This window comes from Macaca thibetana, chromosome 5 (genome assembly GCF_024542745.1).
Source record: "Macaca thibetana thibetana isolate TM-01 chromosome 5, ASM2454274v1, whole genome shotgun sequence".
NCBI classification, from domain to species: Eukaryota; Metazoa; Chordata; class Mammalia; order Primates; family Cercopithecidae; genus Macaca; species Macaca thibetana.
In genome coordinates, this window is record NC_065582.1 from 124903739 (window position 1) to 124909774 (window position 6036).

A 6036-nucleotide genomic window follows, 5' to 3' on the forward strand; every position below is an offset into this window, starting at 1 on the left:
TCACACCAGTTAGAATGCTTATCATTAAAAAGTCAGGAAACAACAGGTGCTGGAGAGGATGTGGAGAAATAGGAACACTTTTGCACTGTTGGTGGGACTGTAAACTAGCTCAACCATTGTGGAAGACAGTGTGGTGATTCCTCAAGGATCTAGAACTAGAAATACCATTTGACCCAGCCATCCCATTACTGGATATATATCCAAAGGATTATAAATCATGCTGCTATAAAGACACATGCACACATATGTTTATTGCAGCACTATTCACAATAGCAAAGACTTGGAACCAACCCAAATATCCATCAATGACCGACTGGATTAAGAAAATGTGGCACATATATACCATGGAATACCACTCACAGGTGGGAATTGAACAATGAAAACACTTGGACACAGGAAGGGGAACATCACACACCAGGGCCTGTCATGAGGTGAGGGGAGGGGGAAGGGATAGCATTAGGAGATACACCTAATGTAAATGAGGAGTTAACGGGTGCAGCACACCAACATGGCACATGTATACATATGTAACAAACCTGCATGTTGTGCACATGTACCCTAGAAAATAAAGTATAATAAAAAAATAAAAATAAAGTAGTGCTAATATCCACAATATTTCAGAAATATAGTCAACTTGTATCTTACCCAAGTGTAGATATGAAAAGTACCTTGCAAGATGAAACTTGATTATGGAGAAATTTACCCTTGGAAATTCCTTAGGTCAACTGTGAAGTCTGAGAATCCATGGCTTTATGTATACAATTCTACATAATATTTTTTAAACATTAACATTTAAGATAATGAAACTGAACTAACAAGAAACAGTCTGTATGCCAATGTGTGAATATCAAAACCATTATGCCTTTAAGGAGAAATAGATGGAGGATTCTAAAAGCCTTTCATGCTTGCCTTCACGGCTTACTCCATTATATTTAATATTAAGCTTCTCTAGTTGTAACACACATTAGTAAATTTGGTTGTTGTAAAAAATTCATAAGACATCCTTTTTATTTCTTTCATTTTACAAAGTATGGAAGGCCCACTCTCTGCTACCACCTAACCCATGGCCTGGTACATAGTAGTTGTATTAGTCAATTTTCATGCTGCTGATAAAGACATACCTGAGACTGGGCAATTTACAAAAGAAAAAGGTTTAATTGGACTTACAGTTCCACGTGGCTGAGGAAGCCTCACAATCATGGTGGAAGGCAAGGGGGAGTAAGTTACATCTTACGTGGATGGTGGCAGGCAAAGAGAGGTTGTGCAGGAAAACTCTGTCTTATAAAGCCATCAAATCTCGTGAGAATTATTCACTATCATGAGAACAGCATGGGAAAAAACCTGCCCCCACGATTCATTTATCTCCCATCGGATCCCTTCCACAACATGTGGGAATTATGGGAGTACAATTCAAGATGAGATTTGAGTGGGGACACAAAGCCAAACAGTATCAATAGTGTTATTGGAAAAGGGGTCTTGATCCAGACCTCAGGAGAGGGTTCTTAGATCTCACACAGGAAGAAATTCAAGCCAAGTTGCAAAGTGCAGTGAAAGAGACAGTTTATTGAAAGCTACTTTGTTACATTGTAGGGCACCCTCAGAAAAGCAAGAGAAGGAATGTAACATCTTTAAGATTTTCTTAAATAATGGTATTGTCTATGTAAAGGCTAAATCAAGCGCTTGCCTTCAGGGTTTACTCCATTAAAGTAACAGGATGACAAAATGTATTATTCTATTGTCTTAAATAAAACTATCCTTGGCATTTTAGTCATTTTAGTGTGTGAGTACATGAAAGCATAACTGTTGCTATCTTGAAAGCATATATTGTTATTGGTATTGGGACATCTGGATTCTCTGTTGTAGTGGGAGGGTGTCTTTTCTGGTAGGTATCTTTAGGCTGTTTCCTCAACTATAAACATCTTATGACCATTGGTTGTGACTGGCAAGGGAAGTGCCTTGTTAGTCTCAAGATGGAGCTGAACTTAAAATGGTGTTACTATGGCTCTCCTAAGCTCCTGCTTTCCTAACAGTAGGTACTCAGTAAATGCCAACTGTTCATTGAGAAGTTGCAGAGAACGTGGTCCCCAGTTCCTTATCTTCACAAGCTGGAATGTCTCACCATGGCACTACTGAGCAGCTATCACTCTTATGCCCACAGGTGCAATAGACAATGAAACTGACAATAGATTGATGGGTGCTTTGAAGCAGGAGTCCCACAGCAAATGCAGAGCACAGACAGGTAGCATAACTGAGGCAAGTGGTTCAGGTGGGGACTTATGTAAACTAAAGAGGCCACATTTGCCTGAGAGGAGCAAGTGCTGTGCAATGAGCTCCAGCAGAAGATTGTCTCATGAAGAGCTGTTTCCTTTCTGTCCCACTTCCATCCCAAAGAGCAAATCCTTCTTTTTACATAGAATGTCCCTATGTAGTTTTGTCTGAACTAAATAACAAAAACAATGTCCCCAGCCTTGCTTCTCATAATCATAGTCACCACTGAGACTTTATTGCAGGGTCTCAGACAGAGCACACAGTCAAGAGTTGTTCTCGGAAACCTTGTATGTGGAGGCCAGGAGACTGAGAGAATGGTGGTACCAGATAGACTGTCATAAACCAGAGTGACAATTAATGCAGCAGTAGGAAAACATGTGTATTATATGCAGATCCCAAGGGAGTCCATCAGTTGGTTCCCTGTGGGGAGATTTTACTGATGTCTGAAAAGATTCAAAGCCAAGACACATCTACTAAAATGAAAATTGAACTGACAAGAATACATACCTGGAGGATGAAATTACAAGAGCTGCTGATCTTGTGTTTCCGGGCACTGGCAAGCCAGTGGCTGAGACTGATGGAACACTCTCTCTTCATCTCATTATTTCTCACTGAAAAATTTTATGGAAATATGTTAGGTACAAAAAGAGACGAATAAGAGCGTAGAAATTTTTCCCTTCCCCAAAAACATCCAGACTCACATCTACTCTTGAAACTAGCATGTTTGACCAAAAGGTGTTTGCTTTGTTATTGGGATGTTCTTGTAGCCCCAAATTGACAAGCTATGTTTCACAACTTCCTCTTTACAGTATATAGTACTTGTTGTACTTGTTGATATAGACAGGAAATATCCTAAAGAAGAGCTCATGGTACCATCTAAAAAGGCCTCCCCTTCTTTTCTCTTCCTCTTTTTATTAGTTTTTATACTTGCTCCTCATTCCAACTAGGCTCGTCTCAGCTTGCAAACTTTGCAGACTACGAATGCTTTTGGAAAGCCTAACTTGGAATGTTTCCTTGACTCAGGTGGGGTATACAGAGTTTGGCCAGCTCTCATCCAGAGGAAGGGCTGCCCAAACGAACCCCCCGAGGAATGCCTCTCAGCACGCTGTCTGCCGTGGCGCGCCCAGCAGAAACACTATCCTGAGTGTTAACCCTTGAGGCACAGCCTTCTATTCTCTCAGTGGAACTTTTTCCACTGAAATTGTTCCTTGTGAGTTTTATGGAGGACCATGTTTTGGATATAAAAATCAGTAAATTTTACAGTGAGTAAGGGATTTTTCTTTCTTTGTATCAGGTATGCTTAATTATTTTATCTTTTAAACAGAATCATTTCTCCCACAAAAATGGAATATATGTACCAGTCATCAAATTATCAGTTTATGTAGCTCATAATGACATGACACTACAGAGGTTTATAAGAAATTAGTCAGGCAATGTGAAGCTACTGAGTTTAAAGTATTTTTTTTTTTTTTTGAGTTAAAACCCTAAATTGTCTGTCTTTGCGACATTGATCAGAAAAAAAAAAAGGCAGTTATTCATAATAAGTTACCCTACCAATGCTTTAAGGGGTATCTTCTAATTAATATTTAAATAAATTCAGTTACATTTTCCTGTCATTATTTACTCCATGTAAATAAACTAGAGCAGCACTGTCCGTAAGACTCTAAGATGATGAAAATGATCAATGCTTTTTCTGTTTAATATGATAGCCACCAGCATCAAGTAGTTTTGAGTACTCAAAATGTGGCTAATATGACTGATAAACTGGATATTTAATTTAAGTTTAATGACTTTAAAGTTAAATTATTTGGCCATATGTAGTTAGTGGCTATCATTTTGGGCAATGCAGGGCTACAGACTTGCTACTCAAAATGCAGCCACCTACAGGAAGCATCATCTCCACTTGGAAACTTGTTAGAAGTGCAACTTTCTGGTCCCACCTCAGGACCACTAAATCACAATCTGTATTTTAATAAGACCCTCCAACAATGTGTGTGTGCATTAAAATTTGAGATCTAGAAGGGTAGTATCTCAACACTGGCTACACTGGTAATATTCAGTTACTCTTGAAAGTACCTAAGAGCCTTTCAGGGGGTTAATGTGCTCAAAATATTTTCAAAATAAAATTAAAAGCCACTGCCTTTTTTGTTGTTCCAGCATTTGCATTGATAGTACAAAAGCAATGGAGGATAAAACCTTGAGCACTTTAGCATGAATCAAGGCACTGGTACAAACTATAGAAGTAGTCATTAATTTATTTACTGCCACACACTTGCAGGAAAAAAGAGGGCGGTGCGGTTACACTTTAAAATGTCCTTGATGATACAGCCAAATGCACTTATTTTCTTAAGCCTTGACCACTGAAAACAAGTTTTTAATATTCTGTGGTTTAAAAATAAATAAATATGTATAAAGTGTTACCACTGCAAATGGAATTAAGATTTTAGAAATACAGTGTTTGCCTCTAGAGTCTTGGCATCTTCCTACTGCTGCAAGACTTTTCTTTGAGATTGATGGTGGTATTAACAACTGCATTTAAAAGGTCTGCATAATTCTGGAAATCAATATTTTTTAAGTGACTAATGTATGAACAAAAGATCCACTCAAAAAGCAGGATCAGATAATAAATTTTAATGTAACAGAGTACATGTTTATTGATATGCTTTCAGATTTCTGCATTGCATATAACCTTTAAGAAACTGCCACTTGTTAAGATTTGATGTAGTAGCAAAAAAAGAAAACCACAATTGTCTGAAAATCTTAAAATACTCCTATTTTCCAACTATGAGCCTGAATTTTCTTTGCATGGTCAACCTAAACGATATAGCAGAATACAGAAGCAGGCATCTTCTATCAAGCTGTACATTAAAGAAATGTGCAAAAAAAGAAAACCAATGCTATTCTTTAATTTTTTTGTCTTGGAAATCATAGTTACTTTTCTTTAAAATATTATGTATATTAATACATAATGCACTCATTGTTATTTTAAAGGAAGTTCTATTTTTTAAAAAACTTTCAATTTCGAGTATGATAAAAGTTGATAGATACACTCCCATAGACAAAAGCTGTAAGGAATTCTAAGACAACAAGTTTGAGTGCTGCTGACTTACAGGATGCCTTAATAAGATAGAAAAGAATCAAAGCTGAGAATCACTATTCCCTCCACCCAAAAGCTGGGTATTGGCTGCTCCCAATGACTCAGAAGTAAAAAAAAAAAAAAAAAAAAAAAAAAAAAACCACTAGACATTCTTAGAAGAGAAAATGTGGTGTATCCTCAGACGGAATTGTCCTGAGGGATATTTCTCAGACAGAAGGAGCAAAGAGATAATAGGAAATAGAAGCGTTCATGGAGCCAGGAGATGTTGAAAAGGAAGGCAGTAGTTTGCTTGTAAATTCTTTCTGTATCTGCCAGATCGTCAGAGAATTCCTCTAAAACTCAAAAAATGCTTGTCAGGAGTGGGTTTCTTATGGAAATTGGTCATCTAGAATGAAGCAAACAGAAATGTGCACCGGTGGAGGGTGGTAGGGGAAATCCTAGCTGATATTTGAGGAACATATGAAGATCCATTTCTAAAAAATACTAGATACATAACGAATATTGTATAGTTACCAATGGAGCATGCCCTCCAAATCGCTGACTCTCACACTCCATCATATATATTTATATTCTAAAGAACAGTGGAAATACAACTCATATTTTGTAGTTACCAGTGGAACATGCCAATTGCTCACTCATTCTCCATCGTGTGTATTTATTTTCAGGGTTGT